The 26,633-nt window shown below is 34.6% G+C and overlaps 1 non-coding gene across 1 annotated transcript; it reads right to left on the minus strand.

The window, feature by feature from the left end:
• Nucleotides 1-5,877: 5,877 nt before the first annotated feature.
• Nucleotides 5,878-5,984, minus strand: LOC138813062 (U6 spliceosomal RNA). The gene has a single exon (XR_011367709.1). It is a non-coding gene; the product is annotated as a U6 spliceosomal RNA (small nuclear RNA).
• Nucleotides 5,985-26,633: the final 20,649 nt, after the last annotated feature.

Genomic DNA, 26,633 nt, shown 5'->3' on the forward strand with positions numbered 1-26,633 from the left:
CCACAACTTAAACTAGATGAAACGGGTCATTCCCTCGTGTATTGTGTGGTATGAATTTTACCACAGTGCTAAATCCTTCCACCTAAAACCGAGTCATGTGCAATTATTTATTATTTGATATTACGATGAGTGTTAAGTGTAGAATACACTTTGAATTATTACATTAATTCACAGAAATAAAACAATAATGATAAATTATTTCTTTAAATTCTAATGTTTCTCAATTTTACAATTCATGAAATATATCATTAAAATTAATTTCACTTTCTTCTTTTCTATAGCTGCTAAAATTAAAATTTTATATTAAACATTCAATACTAAGAAATCAAAAATAAATGACATTATAATAATGATATATTATTTAACTGTGATTTGAATTATAGTGCTAACAAATTGTGATGTACACAACATTTAATAGAATTATGGGTAATATTTTTTAAACTTACCAGCTTGTTATTTGTTACCTAATTGTGTCATTTGTTATTCTTGGTCCAAGTCATCTATTCAACTTGCTTAGTTTTCTATTTTATCTCTATTGGTTTACTGATTGTGCATTTTGTTTCCCCATTTTAATGACTGACATGAGGCTGAAAATCTGTGTGCTAGTTTATTACTTCCTATGTAAAAGTAAAATTTCTGGTCTCCACAGCTGTTTTACTGCACTATACTACAATATTTTCCCCCTCTGCTATCTCCTGTATTGCTGCTCTCATAGATTTTATTTTCTATTTAAATTCTATTGTTAAGGAAAAGTACAGAGGGGTTATACTTACACAAGTAAGGTAAGGAATTCATTTCTTTTCTAACTTGTTACCCCTTCTCCAATTTTTCCCTCTTCTCTCCCAACGCCCCCCCCCAAGATTATTTCCAACATATTGTCTTGTGAGTATCACAGTTGCATAGGTTACTCCTTTGTCCTTTGTCTCACCATTTTGTTTTTTCTCCTTCCATTTCCAAGTTCAGATCAACATATTTACAATACCCGGGCATCAGATTAAAATACAGTATCTTCAGGCGATAAACTATAGGTGTGGAAAACACAAAAGGATAAAAACAAATCACGTAGTATATTAAGAACAACAAAAAGTTAAATCAACAAGTGTTGATTTAACTTTAAATCACCTTATAGAGTCATATGAACATAGCTATTGAGCTATTCTGCTCAACTATTAATATTATCCTTGATGTACACAATAATGTTCCCCTATTACCCAGTAATCCCACTTCTGGGCATTTACCCTAGTGACCACAAACAAGGCCACACTAAAGCTACCAGCCCAATTATGTTTTATCACAGTAGTATTTACCCTACTTAAGATATGGAATCAACACAGATGCCTCTCAGTAAATGAATGGATCAAGAAAGTGAAACACACACACACACACACACACACACACAACAGAGAGATATACGTACATGCAATACTATGTTTTCATCAGAAACAAAGGTATCATCTCATTTTTAAGGAAATGGAAGATCTTAAAAGACTTCACATAGTACTCCCCTTGGAAAAAATCATATTAATGAAGTAAACTGGACAAAGAAACATAGGTCCCATGGTTTCCTTTATTTGCAATAATTAGTTTACACCAAGGATAATATCATGTATTTTAATTTGACATTTTGTTCTATATTGAGCATGCAACATTATTGGTATAGTGTTTGTTATTATTTCTGCAAACAAGCAGGTATATTTAAAGAATTATGTTCATCTTATCCATTACTGAAGGAAGCACAACAAAAAGAGCAACCCCTACTCAGAAGAACAACTCCTACTTACAAAGCTTCATTCTAGTTTTTTTATTGTCAAAATACTGTACATAGGGGTTACAATTACATGGACAAGATAATGAGTACATTTCTTATCAAGCATTGTAGCCTCCTCCTTTGTTTCTCCTTCCAATCCCTTCTGATCCTCCCCCCCCATCCAAACCTCCCCCTTTTCCCCCCACCAAAGTTGTAAAGTTCGTTTTCGAGATAACGACTTGTACATTTCATTGTTGCAATGGGTCCAACTGTTTCCCTATTTAAACGATTTGTTTTTCCCCTTCCCCTCCAAAAATTATACAGACATCAAATACAGTGAAAGCAGGGGTTATACTGTGGGGGAGGGACATACAAAGCAACAAATAAATAGTCTTATAAATGTGTTAGAAACAATCGCATGAAAGAAAAAAAATTGAATACATATCTTAGGGTCCATTTCCCTAACATCACCTTATCTGACCTTTCCTGCTTGACTCAGACATATACTAGATATTGCAAATAAGGGAAACCATGTAAGGCCAGTGTTGTCCCCTGTATCCTCATGATTGTACATTACAACTCTATACCGGTTCATCTTGTATATCTACTATCTTCTACATTGTGACCTAAATGCCCCAGCAATTCCACCTTGCTTTACTTTTTAAAAATTTCTCTCTTAATGTTTGATGTTGGTGTGTGTGTGTGTGTGTGTGTGTGTGTTTGTGTGTGTTCTGTGTGTGTGTGTATGTGTTTACAAAGATCAGAAGACAATATTTTTCTTCATTTAGAATACATCTTTCAGGTCATTGTAAGTTGTGGTTAATGGGAGAAGTCTCTTGATATTCTAAGGATGAAACAGAAAAAGATATTTTTGCATGGCTTTATTAGTCTGTAGTTGAACACTGAAATTCGATTTATATCTTGGCTGTTGTTGTGAATGATGAGTACAATGTACTGCAGATATATTTGAGTTACTCATAGAGAAATAATCACATGATTGGTGGGGCAGATGATATTTCAACTTTGGAGTTCTTTAGAAAGCTGCATATTACTTTCTACAAGGAGAATACTAACCTGCATTTTGTTGAAATGTGTAGAAAATTTCCTTTTCTCCACACTCTCAGCATTATTACCTTTATTAAAAAGTAAAAAAGGGCAGGTTTTTATTATCTTCAGTACTCCAGACTGGCCTTAGACTTAAATCCAACCTCCTATATGCTTGGAATTAAAAGCCTTTACCACCACACCGGATTCCTTTGATTTTTTTGATAAAAGTTACAATAATTATGAAGTAGTATCATAGTAAGTTTGAGTTACATTTCTCTAATGACTTCTGCTCAAAAAGAATTAAACCAGCATAGAAGTGGTATTAAGGAACTTTGTAAACCCACTGGAATTTTTCAGGGTTTAAGGAGAGCATGTCTATTCAGAACTTTTGTCCACTTTTAATCAAGTTTCTTTTTAATCTCATCTTTAATCTTTCTATACAAAATCAATAATTAATTCAAGGTATTAGAAAGGAACAATATTAAGCAACTCCTAACATTTTCCATTTTAAATAACATGATATTTCTTAATCATTTTCTGTTTATGCTTGAGACTATATAACTCACTTTAGTCAGACCTTTTACAAGGTTGTATGCATTTTATTTATTTCACATTGATTGTTCTTTCCAAAGACTGCGTGTCTAATTTCCTTGTTTTCTTTCAGTCTCAAGTAGTTCAGATTTCAAATGAAGAATAAATGTACAGAAGCAAACAAAAAATAATATAGTTCCCCTCATCTGATGATGTCTTTACAAGAATGAGGAAAGAGTTCATCCAAGGACCTATGATAGGACATCAAAAAGAGAATCCATTCTTGTAGGTCTTTCTTAACTTTGCAATGTAACTTAAATGATGTAAAACACAATATAATGCTCAGATACTTTTATGTTTTATCAGTTTTGCACATTTTCATATGGACTTCACCTCAGTCTACAACATTCCTTCATTATTTTGTCCTGATATTTTTACACTATCAAGACATAAGATAACAAGTTTGATTTACAGCATGAGAAATAATCCACCTGGCTTCCTTGGAAGAAGAGCATGGTCAATAGATAACATTACTTCTGTTTGCTCACTATATGGAATGATTTCTGTAATACTTTTCGCATTCTTTTTAGTATTTTAAAAAAACTGCTGACTAAACTCAAAACTCATTCATGGAAGTTTATGTTAAGTATTTCACAAGTTTTATTTTCCTTAATTCTTAAGATAACATTTTCTATAATGCTAATGTTATTGCCATTTTAGTGTTGGGAAAAATTGTAATTAAAGTCAATAAGTGCATGGTCCAAGCACACACTGTGAGGAAGGAAATGAGTCAAAGTTTCCAAAAGTCTTTCAGCAATACACAAAAGGTAGGTAAAATCTCTCCATTCTCTTACACTCTCTATTCAAGGTTCATATTGTCCAAGAAATAATACCATAACAATTATTGGCCATGGTGATTATTTTCTGTTACCTTTTGTCTTCAACACAGACTGTGTTGGTGATATTGGGTTATCATGCACAGAGCTGAGCTTATAAGAGAGACAAATATATTCTGTCCCATTTTTCCAGGTTCCATTTTAAATATCATCACTTACTTTCTTAAGAATCTAAAAAACAAAAAAAAATCACAAATAATCACTCCAAAGTGCTTTATAAGTAGGAGATGATAAAACAAGCCCCCGTGAAGTAAACTTTCTTCCACTTTTAAAATTATTCTGAAAGCCTTGTGCTGGTTGGTCACACCTGTAATCCTAACTACTTGGCATATTTACTCAGGAGCCAGAGATATGTGGATAACAGTGCAAGCCAATCAGGACAAAATAAATTCATGAGATAATTTTTCAAAAATTTTAATGTTAGCAAAGGGCCAGGAATGGAGATGTAGCTCATATAGTAGCTCACCAATCTAGAGAGCAGGCCTAGCAAGACTTTGACGCCCTTTTTTCAAACTGTGAGCACACCAACATACATGCAAGTGCATGAGAACACGTGCACGTGCACACACACACATTCATTCAAAATACCTTCATATCAGTGTTTCGCATTAATTTCTTTGTTAAACATATTATATGAATAAAATAAAGGAAATAAACTCTTTCATCTCAGAACATTTTCATATGTTTTTTATTTTAAAAATACTGTACAGAGAGGTCACATTTACATGAGCAAGTAATGAGTACATTTCCTAACAAGCTTTGTTACCTCCTCCTTTATTTTCCCTCTACCGTCCTTTCCCTCCCACCTCTACAAGTACACGCCCCTCCCCACTTCCCCTGCCTAAATTTTTGTAAAGTTCAGTTTTCAACATAGTGTCTTGTGCATCTCTTTGTTACAATGGGTCAACCTGAATCCCTATTTCAGCATTTTGCTTTTTTCCTTCCCCTCCCCCAAATTACAGGAGCGTATATACAAGAGGTGGGCACACCAAATTCAAATACAGTGAAAACAGGGGTTATAGCATGGGGGAGGAACATATAAAGAAACAAAAAAAATCACATAGCCTGTTATAAGTACGTTAGAACAATAGCAAGAAAGAAAAAAAAAAACAGTTGTGTTCCTATTTGGGGGTTCATTTCCCTTAACAACATCTTATCTGGTCATATGTGCATAGATTTTGACCTTTTCTGCTTATCCCAGTTATATTAGTTATTAAAAATTAGGGAAACCGTGTGACCTATGTTTCTTTGGACTTGGCTTACATCACTTAATAATTTTTTTCCAAGTCTTTCCATTTTCTAACAAATTGGGTCATGCCATACTTTCTCATGGAGGCATAGAATTTCATTGGTATAAATAGCACATGTTCTTGATCTATTTATCTGATGAAGGGCATTGGGGTTGGTCCTATATCTTAGCTATCTTAAACAATGCTGCAATAAATATAATTGTGATGGCAGTTTTAGTACCGTCTTGTTTGTGATCTTTTGGGTAAATGCTCAAAAGTGGGATTGCTGTGTCATAGGGGAGTTCTATGTGAAGTCTTTTGAGGAACCTCCATACTACTTTCCAAAGTGGATGAACAAGTTGACACTCCCACCAAGAGTGCAGTACAGTTAACTTGTGGCAACATCCCCTCCAGCATCTGTTGTTGTGAAAGTAGGTAATGGTACAGGAATTTGCCTGCAATCCTTGCACAGGGGTCATTCAAATCTTCTCTGTATAGTTCCAATGTTAGAGTAAGTGATGCTGAATGGAACATAGAACATGTTTTATATAAAAAATGTAATTGATTTTCTTAAACTAGACAATTCAACAAAAAGTAAGTTTAAAAGAATTTTCATGAAATTTTAGAACCATGTACTTCTTAAATAAGCACACATTTAAGACTAAAATCAAGATTGACATGTCAAAAACAAAATAATTCCAGATATTTGTTGTTCAAGAGATGTGTAGGAGGAGGAATTAAATTATTCTATACAAGGCACCTGTCATAATGAACACTGCAGCAAGTGTTAAGTTTTGTTAAAAGTTTTAATGGTTTAAATATATTTAATTTTGGGAATTTGCTTATATATGCTAAAACAAGGACTGTTTGGCAGGTAATAAAACTTTTCGATAAAATATTTAAGATTTATGGTAACAGAACAGACATATGCTACTATGTATGTATATTTAAGAGTTTATAGGAACATTACTAATCAGAAGTTGCCAAGTCTTTATGTAAAGGAGCAGAATAAAGAGTTAAGACTTTGTTAACTACACTGTTTCTGTTAAAACTATAGGGCTTCCTTATTTTATTTTATGTTTTTTAATTTTTTTGGGTCCGGTCGTGGGGCCTGAACTATGGGCCTGGGCGCTCTCCCTCAGCTCTTCAGCTCAAGGCTAGCATTCTACCACTTGAGCCACAGCGCCACTTCCGGCTTTTTTCTTTTTGCTTATGTGGTGCTGAGGAATTGAACCCAGGGCCTCAAGCATGCAAGGCAAGCTCTCTACCACTGAACTACCTTCCCAGCCCCTGGCTTCCTTATTTTATATGTTAGCGAGGAACAAATGATGATATAAGACATATACAAATGATTAGATGAGCCATAAAGAGTAATCTTAGTGGGTAACTTTAAAGATTACTCATAACCTAAAAACCTCTTGTTGAATATCATAACCTTAGCCCATTTTAAATGTACAGGGATATGAGAAAATTGTAAAATCTAATAGGTAATACCCTTCAAATACTGAAAACACTGATTAATTATTTTAGTTTTTATTTTAATCATTAATATTTTTATTGGTTTTCCTTATTTGTAGCCTTGTTTTCCTTGTAATATAATACAACTTTTTGAAAGTCGTTATTAGGAGGTACATTGAGAAGGTTACTGGGATGGCCGAACCATTTTTTATAGGGCATGTGAATTTACAAAGAGGAAAATTAAGAACAAAATATTTATTTAAAAAAAATGATTAAGTAGAGTCTGAATCAGGAGTGTTGATAAATATACACACCTAAAACCTTAGCCCTAGGCTGAAGCAGTGGTATTACAGAGTTGAAGCCACAAACGTGAGAGACTGTGTTTTGTTTTGTTTTATATTTTGATTTTTGTGGTCATGGGGCTTGAACTCTGGGTCCTAGGTGCTCTCCCTCAGCTCCAAGCTAGCGCTAACACTTGAGCCACAACACACTTCCATCTTTTTCGGCTTATGTCATGCTGAGGAATCAAACCCAGTGCATGCAAGGCAGGCACTCTACCACTGAGCCACCTTCCCAACACCTGAGAGACTGTGTTTTAAAAAATCATCTAAACAATAATTGCTTTCTTCTTTGGGATATATAATGAAATATATTAATATCTTTTTATGTCTTTGTGAATTGTCATACTACTAACTTCATCCACTTTATCCTTTTCAAAGTGATGAAATATTTCTGAGAATTTGCTTCTGTGAAGATTGTTTTTGCATTTATAATTTCTCCTGAATCATTTTTATTTTTATCAAAATAACTTTATATTTCATGTTAATGGGTTAACATACATCAAATACCTCCAAATGTACATGTAGAGTCTAAAGATAGCAGTATGAATATTCTCGTACAGCTCTTGTTTATCTGTTATGCACTTTCAGTATTGTGATATTTCTCTTTCTCTTTCACTCTCTCATTTCCTCTCTTTATCTTTCATGCTCCATGTATGGTACTTAGAATTTCTGCTGGTCTACTATTATCCTTCAGAATCCACTGGTGTTGTGGAAAAATGATAGCGACCATCAGTTACCCTTGCATTCTTTAAGAGTTATAATAGTGACGTGATGTTATTCTTTCCTATTCTAAATGGCAAAACAACAGATCTAGGAATTCCTTTTCACTTTTACTACTATTACAAATTTTATCTCATAAGAATCATTGAGACGTTAGGATACTTTTAACCTCTGACCTAAAAGTTCTCTTTCTTTTACAAACCAATTTTTCTTCTATTATCAGTGAATACATATAATGAAAACAATGCTAACCTATGCAAAGTAGACCGAAGGTATTCAGGGATGAAAAACAAGGTTAATGGGGGAAGTGAGTACAAAAGATGTCTATCATACAACAAATACCCTCAGAGCAGTTTATCATGTACACATTGTGAGAGTGGCAATATGCTGGGAACTATAGATTGAATCACTGAACAACTGATATATATATATATATGCACATATATTTATATATGTATATTTATTTGTATATGAATATATGGGTGTATATGCCCGTCTATATGTAGACATGCATGTTACTATACACAAAAATACACACATACTTATACACATGTATACATGCACACATAGAGAAGGACACATAGCTACAGACAACACAAGTTTCACTAGTTGTTGAATATGCCTTAGACAGAATGCTTGGAACCAAATATCTTTTAAAACCAAATATCTCTTAAAATCGTTTTGACAGATTCGATTTGCAAAATGCAGTACAAGTGATAGCAACTCACTCAGAAATCTCAGTAAGAAAACCTCATATGGCATCTCCCTGCTCCCCAGGGAATGTTGTTCTTGTAAACACGCTCAATAAACAAAGTAGCAAGAAAATACCCCGGTACAGAATAAAGTTATAAGGCTTTAAATGACATTCTTCCTTGAGCTCTTTTCCAACAGCCAGCATCAATTCCTAAGCAGAAGTGTGAGTTCTGAAAAGATGGGAGCTCAGCTCAACATTTCACCAACCCATTTGAAAAGTCTTATGTGAGGAATACTTACTGAGGTCTTGCTGATTTCCTAGCTAAGAAAATAAGAAAAAAAGAAAGTATTTTAATGCATTAAAATTTGAGAATAATTTGTAACCTGTCAATAAATGTGTAGAACACAATTATAACAAAATGAAAAAAAGTGATGTGCATATTATTTATGTGCTCTTGGACTTGGCGAGTGATTTTAGGTGTATCTATACAAGTAGAATCAGCATAAATCAAGCCAGCAATTCTTCATTTAAGATACAAGGAATGGATACAGGTTGACCCATTGTAACAATGAGATGTACAAGACACTCTATCAGATGCGGGGGGGGGTGTAGAGAAGGGTTGGGGGGGTGGAAGGAAGGGACGGTATGGGAATAAACAAGGAGAGGATAAAAATGCTCAGTAAGAAATGTACTCATTACCTTATTTATGTAACTGTAAACCCTGTGCACAGGACATTTACAATAAAAATATGTATTAGAAATATACAAGGAAAATTTCTGTACATATAGGAAGTTGTATTTGTCACACAATATCAGTAAGGTATTGGTTTTAGGACCACAGGCATATTAAAATTTTTCATGCTCAAATTCTGTACATGAACACAGTATATTATTTACATTTGAATCTGCCCTCAACCTAGTGCAGTGTAATTGCTATGAAAATTTTTACTACATTCTATGTTTGTAATGAAAAATAAAATCATATCCATTCATACAATTTTTTCAGATAATATTTTATTGTGAAAATATAGTAAACAGTGGGCCCAATTACATGTGCAAGGAAATGAGTATATTTCTCATCAAGCTTTTTTGCCTCCTCCTTTGTTTCCCCTTCCCATCCCTTCCCGTCCCCCCACTCCCCCCCTTTAATCTCCCCCCCAGCCAAAGTTGTAAAGTTGGTTTTTCGACATAAATCTTGTACATCTCATTGCTGCAATGGGTCCTCATTTGATTTTTCCCTTCCCCTTCACAAATTATACCAACATAAAATACAGTGAAAGTAGGGGTTATACCTTGTGGAAGGGACATACAAAGCAAGAAAGAAATCATCTTATAAATTTGTTAGAAACAATCATAAGAAAGAAAAACATTTGAATCCTTACTTTCGGGTACATTTCGCCAAACATCAACTTATCTGAACGTTTCCGCTTGTCTCAGACATATACTAGGGATTGCAAGTAAGGGAAACCAAGGGAACTATGTTTCTTTGGGCTCGGATTACTTCACCTAATATACTTTTTCCAATTCTTTCTGTTTCCTAACAAATGTGGCAATGTCATTATTTCTGATGGAAGCATAGAATTCCATTGGGTATATAGACCACATTTTCTTGATCCATTCATCTACTGAGGGGCCTCTTGTTTGATTCAATATCTTAGCTATGGTAAATAATGCTGCAATAAACATAGTTATGATGGTAGCTTTAGTATGGTTTTGTTTGTGATCTCTTGGGTAAATGCTCAAAAGTCTGATGGCTAGGTCATTGGAGAGCTCTATGTAAAGTCTTTGAGAAACCTCCATACTAATTTCCAAAGTGGCTGAACAAGTTTACACTCCCACCAACAATGCAGTAAGGTTCCCTTCTGTCCTCATCCCTTCCAGCATCTGTTGTTATTAGAGATCTTGATTATAGCCATTGTATCTGGGGTGAGGAGGTATCACGATGTGGTTTTGATTTGCATTTCTTTTCTGGGTAAGGATGTTGAGCGTTTCTTCATGTGTTTACTGGACATCCTTCTTTCCTATTCACAAAAGATTCCCTTTAAGTTTTTAGTCCATTGATTTATGGGGAAGTTGTTTCTTTGAGGATTTGTTGTTGGGGGATTTAATATTTTTGAGATCCAGGTATACATTAGATATGAGGCCCTTGTTCTTTGTATGGCTAGTGAAGATCTCCCAATCCCTAGACCTTCTACTGATCGTGCTAGCTATGTGTTTGACATGCAGAAGTTATGCAATTTAATGCAATCCCATTTGTCCATCCTTTTTTTTTGTTTTGTTTTTGTCTTTCTGGGTCTCTTTAAAGAAAATATTGGTCTGTGCAAAGGAGACCTAGGGTTCTCTTACTCCATCCTTTAAAGTTTTCAGAGTGTCTGCTTTGACTCTGAGGTATTTGGTCAATTTGGAGATGATTCTGGTGCAGGGTGATATATAAGGATATAGATTTTGTTTTCTACAAGTAATTTACCAATTTTGCAAGCACCATTTACTAAAGAGGCTGTCTTTCTTCCATTATACTTTTTGGCTTCTTCATTGAAGATTACAGTGTTCTAGGTCTGTGGATTCATTGCTGGGTTTTCAATTCTATTCCATTGGTCCTGAGGTCTGTTCTTGTGCCCGTAACAAGCTGTTTTGAATATTATAGCTTTGTAGTACAGTTTAAAAGTTGGTATTGATATTCTTCCAGCACTATTCTTTTTGTTAAGGATTGTTTTTGCTATTTGGGTCTTTTAATTGTTCCGTATGAATTTTTGCATTGCGTCTTCTATTTCCTTGAAGCATCTGGTAGGAATATCGATAGGTATTGCATTGAATTAGTAGATAGCCTTGGGAAGTATTGCCATTTTCACGATGTTTATCCTTCCAATCCAGGAACATGGGAGATTTTTCCACTATCGAATTTATGTTTTGATTTCCTTTTTCAAGTTTATAAAGTTTTCATCACAGAGATCCTTAGCTTCTTTGTTTAAGTTACTTCCTAGGTATTTTATTGTTGTGGAGCTATTACAAATGGAGTTGCTTTCCTGATTTCAGCCACACTTTTCTCATTGTTGGAATAGAGAAAAGCCACTGATTTTTTCAGGGTTAATTTTATACCATGTTACATTGCCAAAGTTTGGAATCAGCTTGAAATACTTGGGTGTGGAGACTGTGGTATTCATTAAACACAAGCTAATGTCATCTGCAAAGAGGAAGAGTTTTATTTCATCTTTCCCTACTTGGATCATTTTTATATTTGCCTCTTTTCTTGTTGCTGTAGCTAGTCATTCTAATACTAAATTGAAGAGAAGTGTAGAGAGTGGACATCCTTGTCTTGTTCCTGAGTTAAGAGGAAATGGCTTTAGTTTTTCACCATTAAATTTTATGCTGGCTGTAGGTTTTTGTCATATACAGCCTTTATTGCATTGAGGAATGTTCCCTGGAATCCTAATTTTTCCAGAACCCTCATCACAAAGGGTTATTGAACCTTGTCAAATGCTTTTTCTGCAACTATTGAGATAACCATGTGGTTCTTATCCTTGCTGTTTGTGATGTGATGAATTATACCAGATTATTTGGTTATATTGAACCAACTTTGCATCCCTGAAATGAATCCTGTTTGATCCTGGTGTATGATACTTGGGATGAATTGTTCAAGTCAATTGGCCAAAATTTTGTTGAGAAGTTTTGCATCAATACTCATCCAAGAAAGAGAACAAAGAAATGGGTCTATAGTTCTCTTTCTTTGATGAGTACCTGCCTGGTTTGGGGATGAGGGTTATGATGGCTTCATAGAATGAGTTCGGTAATGAACTTTCTCCTTCAATTTCATTGAAGAGTTGAAGGAGTATTGGTGTGAGCTCTGACATGAAGGCCTTGTAGAATTCCGCTGTAAATCCACCTGGTCCTGAGTTTTTCTGAGATGGGAGGTCTCTTATTACTGTGTCTATTTCAATGCTTGATATGGGCCTGTTAAGCTGGTTTAACTCATCTTGGTTTACTTTCAGCATTACAATATTTGCTAGGAAAATGTCCATTTCTGCCAGGTTTTCTAACTTACTAGTATAAAGGTTTGATAAATATTCCGTTATAATGTTCTGAAGCTTGGTTGTTTCTGTGGTGATGTTTCCATTCTCATCTCTGAGTTTATTTATTTGAGTGTATTCTCTTCTTTTTCTCATAAGATTTGCTAAGGGTCTGTCAAATTTGTTAATATATCAAAGTACCAATTCTTTATCTTTTTGATTCTTTATGTTTTCATATTTGGATTCTAAATTGTTTAATTCTGATGTAATTTTAATGATTTCTTTCCGTCTACTGTATTGGAGTTTATATTGCTCCTCTTTTTCAAGGTGGTTCAAATGTTGTTGGTTTCAGATCTCTCCAATTTGTTGATGTAGGAACTCAGAGCTATAAACTTGCCTCTGAGTACTGCCTTTGCTGTGTCCCAGAGGAGCTGGTAATTTGTGTGTTCATTTTTGTTGAATATCATGAACATTTTAATTACCTTTCTCATCTCTTCCATGACACACTGATGATTCAACAGTGTGTTGTTCAGCCTCCATGTGTTACATTACTCTCTTTGGTGGCTTTTGGTGTGGAATTCTAATTTTATTCCCTTGTATTCTAAAAGAATGCAAGGTATTACTTCAATATTTGTGAATTTAGACAAGTTTGATTTGTTACCTAAAATGTGGAATATTTTGGAAAATGTTCCATGTGCTGCTGAGAAAAACATGTATTCTGATGCTGCTGGTTGAAATACTCAGTAGATGTCAGATAAAGCTAGTTGATCTATGCAGTTGTTTAGATGTGCAGTTTCTCTATTGATTTTTTGAAGAGTTGCTCTATCTAGTAGTGATAGTAGTGTGTTAAATCCCCCAACATTTAATGTCTTTTTATCTATGTGATCTTTGAGAGAAAGTAGTGTTTCTTGCATAAATTTGTGTTTTCCATTGTTTGGTGAATAGATATTCAGAATTGTAATATCCTCCTGAAGGAGAGATCCCTTAATTAGTACATAATAAACTTTTTTTATCTCTTGTGACTAATTTTAATTTGCAGTCAATTTTTTCAGATATTAGGATTGTAACTCCCGCCTCTTTATGGGGGCCATATGCTTGGTAGATTTTTTGTTTGTTTGGTTTGGTTTTGTTTTATTATGAAAATATCATACAGAGGGTTGACAATTACATGGGCAAGATAGTGAGTAAGTTTCTTATCAAGCATTGTTGCCTCATCTTTTGTTTCCCCATAACATCCCTTCCCATTTCCACACCCCCACCCCTACAGGCTCCTACCACCACATCCCCACCCGTCCACCCCCCAACCCACTGAAATTGCAAAGTACATTTTTAAATATAACTTCTTGTTCATCTTATAATTGTAATGGGTCCACCTGTAAGCCTATTTAAACAGTTGTATTTTTTTCCATTTCCTTCCACAAAATATATCAACACCAAATACAGTGAAAGCAGGGCTTATACTCTGGGGGATATACATACAAAGCAACAAAGAAATCATCTTATAAACATCTTAGAACCAATCACAGGAAATTTAAAAAATTGAATCCTTAACATGCGGTTCATTTAACTTAACATCAAGTTGTCTGACAGTTTTTGTTTGTCTCACACATATACTAGTTTTGCAAATAAGGGAAACCATAGGATCTATATTTCTTTGGGACTGGCTTACTTCATTTAATATAATTTTTCCAAGTCATTCCATTTCCTAACAAATGAGTCAATGCCATTCTTTCTGATGGAGGCATAGAATTCCATTGTGTATGTATACCACATTTTCTTGATCCATTCATCTAATGAGGAGCAACGGGGTTGGTTCCATATGTTAGCTATGGTAAATAATGCTTCAATAAACATAGTTGTGCTGGTAGTTTTAGTATGGTCTTGTTTGTGATCATATGGTTAAATGCCCAAAAGTGGGATTGCTGGGTCACACGGGAGCTCTATGTGGAGTCTTTTGAGTAATATCCATAGCATTTTCCAAAGTACATGAACATGTTTACACTCCCACAAACATTGCAGTAATTTTCCATTCTGTTCAAATCCCCTCCAGCATCTTCAAAACTTTGGCAAAATAACAGAATATAAAATTAACCCTCAAAAATCAATGGTTTTTCTGTATGCCAACAATGAGAAAAGTGTGGCTGAAATCAGGAAAGCAACTCCATTTGTAATAACCCCACAAAAAATCAAATGCCTAGGAATTAATGTAATGAAAGAAGTGAAGGGCCTCTATGATGAAAACTTTAAAAATCTGAAAAAGGAAATGAAAACGGATGTTAGAAAGTGGGAAAACCTCCCATGCTCTTTGAATGGATAGATCAACATCCTGAAATTGGCAATACTCCCCAAGGCTACCTACAAATTCAATGCGATACCTATGAATATTCCAATCTCATTCTTCAAGAAAATAGTAGAGGAAATCCAAAAATACATATGGAACAATTAAAGACCCCAAATAGCAAAAACAATCTTTAACAGAAAGATTAGTGCTGGAGAAATTTCAATACCAAATTATAAACCCTCCTACAAAGTTATAGTAATCAAAACAGCTTGGTACTGGCGCAAGAACAGACCTCAGGACCAATGGAATAGAATTGAAAACCCAGAAATGAACCCACAGACCTATAGCCATCTAATCTTAGATAAGGGAGCTCAAAATATAGTATGGCAGAAAGACAGCCTCTTCAGTAAATGATGTAGCAAAATTGGTTAAGCACTTGTAAAAAACTAAAGCTAGATCCTTATATATCACCCTGCACCAGAATCAATTCCAAATGGATCAAAGACCTCGGAGTCAAGCAGATACTCTTAAAATATTACAGGATGGAATAGGAGAAACCCTAGGTCTCCTTGGCACAGGTTGAAATTTTCTCAATAGAGCCCCAGAAACACAACAAATCAATGAAAGGTTGGACAAAGTGGATTGCATGAAATTGCAGAGCTTCTTCTCGTCAAAGGATATAGCTAGCAAGATCAATAGAAAGCCCATGGATTGAGAGAAGATATTTACTATCCATACAATGAACAAGAGTCTCATATCTAAAATATACCTGGAACTCAAAAAATTAAATCCCCAACAAATCCTCAAAGAAACAACTGTAGGATAAATAAATGGGCGAAAGACTTAAAGAGAAACTTCTCTGAAGAGGAAAGAAGGACGGCCAGTAGACACATGAAGGAATGCTAAACCTCCCTAGCCATAAAAGAAATGCAAATCAAAACAACATTGTGATACCACCTCACCACAATGAGAATGCTTGGTACATTTTGTTCTAGTCTTTCACTTTCAAAATATATTTGTTTTTATGGGCATGGTGTGACTCCTGAAGGTAGCATATAGAATAATCTTGCTTTGTAATCCAATTAGATAATCTATGTGGCTTAATTGGAGAGTTAAGCCCATTAATGTTGAAAGATATGACTGAGAGGTTTTTATGAGTTCCTGTCATGTTATCCAACTTCTTGGGTGCTGAGGCAACTGTGTTCTTCTTATGGTTCTTGGATTCTCACTTTTTGTGCGGTTTCTTTGCTCTTATTGTGGTCTTGTTGGTTTTCTATGTGAGGAAATCTTTAAGTATCTTTTGTAAGGTTGGCTTGTTGGAGATATATTATTTCAGCTTTTATTTGCTATGGAAAATTATTATTTGACCTTCGGTTATGAAGGAGAGTATAGCTGGGTACAGTATCTTGGTTGATAGTTGTTTGTCTTTAGGACATGGTATACATCATTCCAGGCTCTTCTTGCTTCAATTGTCTCTGCTGACAAATCAGAGATTATTCTAATTGGTTTCCATTTATAAGTGGTTTATCTTTTCTCCTTGACAGCTTTAAGGATCTTTTCCTTGGTCTGAATTGATCCTCTGAGGATTTTAATGTCATGGTGGCATGTACTGTTATGGTCTGGTCTATTTGGGGTTCTAAAATCTTCTTGTATCTGAATAGGCCTACCTTTTTGCATGTTTGGAAATTCTCTGCTAACATCCTGTTAAATGAATTTCCTAAACCATTAACTTCTGTCCCTATGGGCTCCTCTATACCTATTATCCTCAGATTAGGACTTTTGATGGTGTCTTCCAAATGTTGAATAGATCTTTTATAATACTTGGATTTGTCTTGCATAGTTGTATGTTCTTTCACTATAATATCTAGGCTATCTTCAATCCCCTTGATTGTATCTTCTACATGATCAAATCTACTGTCAAGATTTTCTACTTTGGTTTTTATTTCTTTTCCTTCTAATTGGTCAGCTTTGATGGCTTCAAATTCATTGTTGGAACTTTGTTTTAATCTTGTATAAACTTTTTACTTCCTTAATTTGGTGTTCAGAGTTTATTCTCAAATCACTTAGTTGATTGGCTATGTTTCCTTGGATTCCCATTCCTTCTGTAGGGCTCCATTCAGCATTCCATTTGTGATCTCCATGAATTCCTTCAGCTGTCTGTTTGTGGATTCCATGAATGCTTCTATTGATCTTTGTCTAGTGTCATCCCACACTCACAATGCCTCTATTAGTCTTTGATTAGCTTCCTCATCTTCACACAATTCCTGTAGTTCTCTTTGACTGTTCTCAGCCTCCTCATGAAATTCCTGTCTTTCTCTTTGACTGTTCTCAGCCTGTTCACACAATTCCTTAATTTCTCTTTGACTGTTCTAAACCTGTTCGCTCAAGTCCTGTATCAATCTTTGAGTAGCTTAATCACGTTCACGAGATTCCTGTATTATCCTTTGCTTTGCCTCCTCTCTCTCCTTATTATGTACACACTGAGTCCTTTGCAGATTTTAAATCTTTTCATTCACCATGTTCACCAGTAGTATTTGTAGATCTTTTTAGGAACTCTCCTCTGGATTATTCATGAATTGTTCTGTTACCAGATGTCATGAGTGGGACTTGAGATACCCAGACCTGCCATTTTTCTTGTGTTTTGCTGGCTTGTTCTGCCCATTTTGTATGAAAATAACACCAATTTTGTGCTAGAACACTGTTTTAAGGCAAGCATCAACCAAAGTACTGTAGTTGCACCATCAAAATGGCTGGAGATACAATGTAGTTAATCAGATACGATCTATTCAACATCAAACAACTATGGATTTATGGGCTAAAAATAGCAAATATAAATTTGGCAAACCAGAAATTTTTAGGTTTAAGGAGAAATGTGTTGAAAAATAGGATTAGAGGGATGTAGAGAGGTAAAAAGAAGAGTGAATTTAACCAAATCCTAATCGCAGAGAGGGAAATGGATTGGACAGAATGATAGGAGAGTGAGTAAAACAAACAAACAAAAAACCGGAAAAAAATGGAAAAACAAAAATTTAAATTTAAAAATGAAACACGTAAAAATTATATAAGTTTAAAGAAGTGATGTTGAGAGAAGAAAAGGATAGGATGAGAAGAGAGGAGAGATAGAAAGAGGTATGAAAAACTAAAAAATAAAATTTCCTAAAATTAGTTACTTGAAAATTATATAGGTATAAAGATATAATCCTGCTAATGAAGAACTTACGCCTGAGGTTGTCAATTGAGTGATAAACTTCTGGATTAAGTATGTACACAATGGGGCATAAGGTCTAATAATCAATGGCAGGTATATATCTGGGGCTGAGCAGAACAGCAATTAAGTCATGTAAAAAAGGAAAAAAATAGAAAAAAAATGAAAAGAATTAAAAAAGGACTAAAAGGTCAAAAAATAAAAAACATACACACACACACAACTAAAAATTTATGAGAGAAAAAAATAGATTAATAGAAAAAGTATTTTTCAAAAAAATTAAAAATGGTAAAAAAAGAGTTCTTTGATTTCTTTTTGGTGGGGGAGGGTGAGAATCGGAAAATCCTGTATCTCCACTGTGTCCCTAACCAGTCTCTTGGTGGAGTCTCTGGTCTGCTTGTGGTGGTTGTTTTTCCACTGGCTTGATTGGTTTCTTAAGTTAGTTTGTTTGAGCAGGCAGAAAAATGCTCTGCATTACCCAGGATTTTGTGATCTGCCTCCCAGGCTAGTTCAGTGTGAGGGCAATCTACTTTGAGTATCACAAAAGAGGGAGATGGCTGTTTCCTCTAGTTTGGAGATGCTGTGATGAGGCTAGGTTCTGGGTAGGGTTGAGGCCTTTCCTGAAGGGTTAGCTCCTGAGACATTCACAGAGGTCAGCCTAGAGACATTCTTAGGTTTTTTGTTTATTAAATTTCAATTGATTGTCTAGGCTGCTGTAGGGAGGGGCAGCCTCTGACTCTGTTTACCCAATGTAAAAAGTCACTCCTCTGGAGGCTGAGCAATCTCTGTTTGGGATGTGTGACTTTGCCCTGGGTGGAGTTGAGCCTGGCAGGTCAGGTCAGGTTCCTGTGAGCAGTTAAATGACTCTTTTATTTTCGACCAAGGCTTGAGTTGGAGGTAGTTGCTCAGTGGGGCTTTGTCAGGATCAAAGATGGAGATCTCTGGTAATGGGGGAGGGGTGGCCTTCTCTCCTTTGCTCATTGAGGAGTAAGGATGTCAGGGTTCTACTCACACCACAGTCTTGGATCCTGGGCCGTCTCTGTTCAGTGATCTGCAGGATGAAGATATCTGATCCTTGTCAGTTATAGCTGGTGTTGAGCAGAATCTGCTCTCCTGCTGCTTCTGGCGTCTTTGTCCTGGACTCTCTCAGGTTTTATTTTTGTTTTGTTTTGTTTTTAAATTGTGAAAATACCATACAGAGAGGTTACAGTTACATGGGCAAGGTAATGTGTGCATTTCTTATCAAGCGTTGTTGCGTGCTCCTTTGTTTCACCTTCCCATCCCTTCCCATCTACCCCCACCTCCCAGCCAAAGTTGTAAAGTTCATTTTTCGATATAACACCTTGTATATTTCATTGTTGCAATGAGTCTACCTGTATCCCTATTTAAACAAGTTGTTTTTTTCCCTTCCCCTCCACAAATTATACCAACATAAACTACAATGAAAGCAGGGGTTATGCCGTGGGGGAGGGACATACAAAGAACAAAGAAATCATCTTATAAATATGTTAGAAATAATACCAAGGGGGGAAAAACATTTGAATACTTATCTTGACATTCTTATCTCCAATAAACCACCAGAAACTGGAAGTAGACCTATGTCTCAAGCAGTAGAGCTCTCGCCTTGAGCTGAAGAGCACAGGGATAGCACTTAAGCCCAGAGTTCAAGCCACATGACTTACCAAAAAAATATGTCTACATATATATATATATATATATATATATATATATGTGTGTATATATATATATATATATATGATGAAATGAATTACATTTAAAATTAAATAAATATTTAAGATACACATTTAAATCATAACTAAATATATGATACTTTTATATTATATACATATATTTAAATATATAAAATCATATTGTAACTGTATGTTTATAAATATATTTGTAATTTATTTCCAAATAGTACATCTGAAGATTTTGGGGAAAATGTAGAGTTTCTAAAGACTTACTACTGACCAATCATATTTTTCACTAATAAAAAATGTCTAGAGTACTAAGACAATGATTATGAAACAGAGTAGCTTTTTATTCCTTATGATTTTGGATTAGAAACATCTACTTTGTTGGTATGAAACCTAAAAAATATGATCTTGAAATCACACTCAACAAACTGGACTTATACATTAATTTATCAACTTACAGGTCGTAAACTTTTATTTGAATCCTGTTTCTCACAGTGTCCATTTCCCTAGAGTCAGCTACAGGTACAAACATGCATGCATTTTCATGCTCACATACACCCCCATACTCATATAACATACTAAATGTAAAACTGTAATAAAAAATAATATTGATACTGAAAAAGAACTCCTTTGCAAATGTAATTAAATTTTACTTTTTGAATATAATGCATTACTGAAATACTAATGAAAGAGCAGCTGAGAGGATGTTTCAAATACTAGAGTGCCTGCCTAAAGAGCATGTTTCTCAGTCCAAACATCATTATTTCCATCCTTCCTTCTCCCACATAAAAAACATAAGTAGTTACAGACTCAACCTACATGTTCTTTAATCACTGATTGACTAAAGAAATTATAATATATATGCATATATGCACAATGATATATTATTTAGTCACACATAATAATGAAATAATTTCATCGTCAAGAAAATAGTTAGAACTGGAAACCTTCATATTAAAGCAATATGCCATAGTGTGAAAAACAAATACTAGATTTCTCATATGCAGACTCTAGACTCAGAAAATAAAATGAATGACTCAGGTGTAAAAGTTGGAAAGTATTAAATTTGGAAAAAAGTAAGAGAGGAGATTAAGAGAAATATTGTGGAGTAAATATATTCAAATATTTTATGTTAGTATGATGACAGAATAAAACGTGAGTATAAAAATAGGATAATGAAATTAATAAAAGGAATATAATTTACCAAGCTACATTATATGGACAGATGTATATAACACAATAAAATACTTTGTGAAATTAATATTTGTTAATAAACAAAAATTCATTGAAGATGTTATAGATTCCTATGTTAATTTCCATTTTTTGCTCAGTTGTTTCCTTGATCAAATAGAAGGAGATATTGGTTTTGCTCATTTAGAAAGACAATCTTGTCCAATTAGCATTAAAGTTATCTACTTCATTACTGTCAATGTGAAATTGTACAATCAAATTAATAATTATATTAGAATATTTCCAATGCACTCTTCAAAATATTATACTTATAGGTATATACTTTTTGCAATTTATTGAATATGTTTTCCTTACTTAATTACTATATACCATTTTCTGAATGTAGTTTGGTATATGCAACCAAGACATATTATAGCTGACCAGGAAAACAATTATTCAAAGAGTTCTATCAAAAATGCTTATAACGAAAAAAAGGAGGTAAATACAATGTATATTTGAAGACAATACTTGGTTAGTCTTCTTCTCACATTCCCCATTCCCTTCTTGAGAATAATATACATTGTAGGGAAATATTTAGAATGTTTTGGAGAAATATCTTGACTTTAAACTAATGAGTTACCTTATGAGGCATATTGTTTACTTTATGTCAAGAAAAGCTAAATTCTTACCTTATCATTTTCTTAGGTTTTATACTCAAGTTTAATCTCTGTTGGATGACAGGAAAAGATATAAACATTTTTTAACTGTGGCTAAATATAGGTTGAGGAATCTAGGTACACCTGTACTCCTGCAGGTAGGCCTCATCATCATGAGACCATGAAATCAAAATGTTAACCACTGCTTCATGAAATCTTGCTTATAAGATTTTGTGTATTATAAACAGTGGTTATTAGCATTTGTTTTGTAATCAGCATCATTTCATGAGTTAGTAAATGAAGTGAGACATTATACTCAAAACAAAATTTAAGGAGGCATCCAAAATTAATTACCAAAATATACATCATTTAACACAATGTTTTTAAGATGCGAGCTAAAGTAAATAATTTAAGAAAAAAATCAACATGTAAAAGAAATACAGAATACAGAGTATGACGGATTTTTCTTTTACCTCAGTTGCAATATGGCTTGCATGATGACTTTTCTGGTAATATGTTTAATTAGGTCTTGATATTTAGTTAAATTTATGTTATTTTGTATATTCATTTGTCAGATAAAAAAGGAAATGAATTTCATGCCAGTGTCAACATCCATAATGATGTTAGTTGTATCCTGCTACTCCCAAATACCACTTAGTCCTAACTCTCAACATTAATGGACTTAACTCTCCAATTAAGCAACATAGACTGTCTAGTTGGATTAAAAAGCAAGATTCCTTTATCTGCTGCCTTCAGGAGTAACACCTTGATCATACAAACAAACAACTTTTGAAAGTGAAAGGCTCGAACAAAATCTACCCAGCAAATGACTCCTATAAACACGTAGGAGTTTCAATCCAAATATCAGATGAAATAGACTTCAAATTAAAATTAATGAGAAGAGATTACCAAAGTCGCTACATAATAATTAGGGGATCTCCCCTCCAGGAGATTATTACAATTCTAAATATATATTTGCCAAAGAACAGAGCACGAAAATTTATCCAAGAAACACTGCTTTCCCTCATACCTCACATAGATGCAAAGACATTAATTGCTGGCGACTTTAAAAAACCACTATCCTGACTTTGTAGATCAACTCGTCAAAAAACTCAATAGAGAAACTGCACATCTAAACAACTGCATAGATCAGCTAGATTTACCAGACATCTACCGAATATATCACCCAGCAGCATCAGAATACACCTTTTTTCAGTAGCACACAGAATATTTTCCAAACAGACCACATTTTAGGTCAAAAAACAATCTTGTCCAAATTCAGAAATATTAAATTTATACCATTCATTTTCCCAGACCACAACGGAATAACGTTAGAACTCAACACCAAAATCCACCAAAGAACTTCCTGTAACACATGAAGGCTGAACAACACACTGTTGAATCACCAGTGGGTCATGGAAGAGATGAGAAAGGAAATTCAAATGTTCATGCTATTCAACAAAAATGAACACACAAATTACCAGCTCCTCTGGGACACAGCAAAGGCAGTACTCAGAGGCAAGTTTATAGCTCTGAGTTCCTACATCAACAAATTGGAGAGATCTGAAACCAACAATTTAATGAGATATCTGAACCGCCTTGAAAAGAGGAGCAAGATAAACGCCAATACAGTAGACCGAAAGAAATCATAAAAATTACATCAGAATTAAACAAATTAGAATCCAAATATGAAAACAGAAAGAACCAAAAAAAACAAAGAAATGGTATTTTGAAAAATTAACAAATTTGACAGACCCTTAGCAAATCTTATGAGAAAAAGAAGAGAATACACTCAAATAAATAAACTCAGAGATGAGAATGGAAACATCACCACAGAAACAACCAAGCTTCAGAACATTATAACGGAATATTTATCAAACCTTTATACTAGTAAGTTAGAAAACCTGGCAGAAATGGACGTTTTCCTAGCAAATATTGTAATGCTGAAAGTAAACCAAGATGAGATAAACCATCTTAAGAGGCCCATATCAAGTATTGAAATAGACACAGTAATAAGAGACCTCCCATCTCAGAAAAGCCCAGGACAAGATGGATTTACAGCGGAATTCTACAAGGCCTTCATGTCAGAGCTCACACCAATACTCCTTCAACTCTTCAATGAAATTGAAGGAGAAAGTTCATTACCGAACTCATTCTATGCAGCCATCCCCAAACCAGGCAGGTACTCATCAAAGAAAGAGAACTATAGACCCATTTCTTTGTTCTCTTTCTTGGATGAGTATTGATGCAAAACTTCTCAACAAAATTTTGGCCAATTGACTTGAACAATTCATCCCAAGTATCATACACCAGGATCAAACAGGATTCATTTCAAGGATGCAAAGTTGGTTCAATATAACCAAATAATCTGGTATAATTCATCACATCACAAACAGCAAGGATAAGAACCACATGGTTATCTCAATAGTTGCAGAAAAAGCATTTGACAAGGTTCAATAACCCTTTGTGATGAGGGTTCTGGAAAAATTAGGATTCCAGGGAACATTCCTCAAGCAATAAAGGCTGTATATGACAAACCTACAAACTACAGCCCGCATAAAACTTAATGGTGAAAAACTAAAGCCATTTCCTCCTAACTCAGGAATAAGATAAGGATGTCCACTCTCTCCTTTTCTCTTCATTTTAGCATTAGAGTGCCTAGCTACAGCAATAAGACAAGATGCAAACATAAAAGGGATCCAAATAGGGAAATATGAAATAAAACTCTCCCACTTGCAGATGACATGATCTTCTCTTTAAAGAATTGCACGCACTCCACTCCTAAATAACTCAAGCTGATTTTAAACTTTGGAAAAGTAGCAGGGTATAAAATTAACCCTCAAAAATCAATGCCTTTTCTGTATGCGAACAATGAGTAAAGTGTGGCTGAAATCAGGAAAGCAACTCCATTTGTAATAGCCCCACAAAAAATAAAATACCTAGGAATTAACTTAACCAAAGAAGTGAAGGACCTCAATGATGAAAACTTTAAAAACTTTAAAAAGGAATCAAAACAGAAATTAGAATGTGGCAAAACCTCCCATGCTCCTGGATTGGAATTATCAACATCATGAAAACGGAAATCCTTCCCTAGGCTATCTACAAATTCAATGTGATACCTATCAATATTCCAACCTCATTTTTCAAGGAATAGAAGAGGCAATCCAAAAGTTCATATGGAATAATAAGAAGAAGAACCCAAATAGCAAAATGATCCTTAACAGAATGAACAGTGCTGAAGGAATATAAATATCAAAATATGAACTCTACTACAAAGCTATATTGATCAAAACAGCTTGGTCCTGACACAAGAACAGACTTCAGGATAGATGGAATAGAATTGAAAACCCAGAAATGAACCTACAGACCTATAGCACTGTAATCTTCAATAAGGGTGCTAAAAACAAGAATATAAGAAAGACAGCCTCTTCAGTAAATGGTACTGGCAAAATTGGTTAATCACTTGTAGAAAACTAAAGTTACATCCTTATATATCACCCTGAATCAGAATCAACTCCAATGGATCAAAGAACTCAGAGTTAAAGCAGACACTGTGAAAACATTACAGGATGTCGTAAGAGAAACCCTAGGTCTCCTTTGCACAAACCAATATTTTCTTAATAGAGACCCAGAAATACAACAAATCAAAGAAAGGTGGAACCAATGGGATTGCATGAAATTGCAGAGCTTCTGAATGGCAATGGATATAGCTAGCAAGATCAATAGAAAGCCCATTGATTGGGAGAACTTCACTAGCCATACATCGGACAAGGGTCTCATATCTAAAATATACCTGGATCTCAAAAAATTAAATCCCCCAACAAATCCTCAAAGTAACAACTTGCCAATAAATAAGTGGACTAAATACTTAAAGAGAAACTTCTCTGAATATGAAAGAAGGATGGACAATAGACACATGAAGAAATGCTCAACCTCCCTAGCCAGAAAAGAAATGCAAATGAAAACCACATTGTGTTACCACCTCACCGCAGTTAAAATGGTTATAATCAAGAACCCTAATAACAACAAATGCTGGATGTGATGTGAGCAGAAGGGAACCTTACTGCATTGTTGGTGGGAGTAGAAACTTGTTCAACCATTTTGGAATTTTTATGGAGATTCCTCAGAAGACTCCACATAGAGCTCCCCTATGACTCAGCAATCCCACTTTTGGGCATTTACTCAAATGATCACAAACAAAACCATACTAAAGCTACCAGCATCACTATGCTCATGGCAGCATTATTTACCATAACTAAGATAGGGGACCAATCTAGACATATTCTTGATTGGATCAAGAAGACGTGGTATAAATACACAATGGACATTGCCCCATTTGTTAGGAAATGAAAAGATTGGAAAAAATTATATTAAGTGAAGTAAGTCCCAAAGTAAGTCCCAACGAAACATATATCCCATGGTTTCCCTTATTTGCAATAACTAATATATGTCTGAGACAAACAGAAACTGTCAGACAGGTTGTTGTTTGGAGAAATGAATCCCAAGATACGGATTCAAAAGTTTTTTTTTTTCATTCTTGTTATTGTTTTCTACATGTCTATAAGATGATTTGTTTGTTGCTTTGTATGTACTTCCCCCAGGCTATAAGTGCTGCTTTCACTGTATTTGATGTTGATATAATTTTTGGAGGGAATGGGAAAAACAAACTGTTTAAATAGGTTTATAGGTGGATGCATTTTACAACAATGAGATGTATAAGATGTTATGTCGATAAACGAACTTGACAACTTTGGTGGAGTGTGCGGAGTGGTTGTGAGGATGGTGGTGGTAGAGGGATGAGGGGTGGATGAGGGGAAGAGGGGAAGATGGTATCGAGAAATAAAGAAGGAGGAAACAATTGTAAACCCTCTGTAAGATACTTTCACAATGATAATAATAATAATAGATATCCATTTAAGTGTCTAAATATTTACATTAAATCCCATAAATTATATTC

This window comes from Dipodomys merriami, unplaced genomic scaffold (genome assembly GCF_024711535.1).
Source record: "Dipodomys merriami isolate MVZ:Mamm:240054 unplaced genomic scaffold, mDipMer1.0.p SCAF_58, whole genome shotgun sequence".
Taxonomy (NCBI): Eukaryota; Metazoa; Chordata; class Mammalia; order Rodentia; family Heteromyidae; genus Dipodomys; species Dipodomys merriami.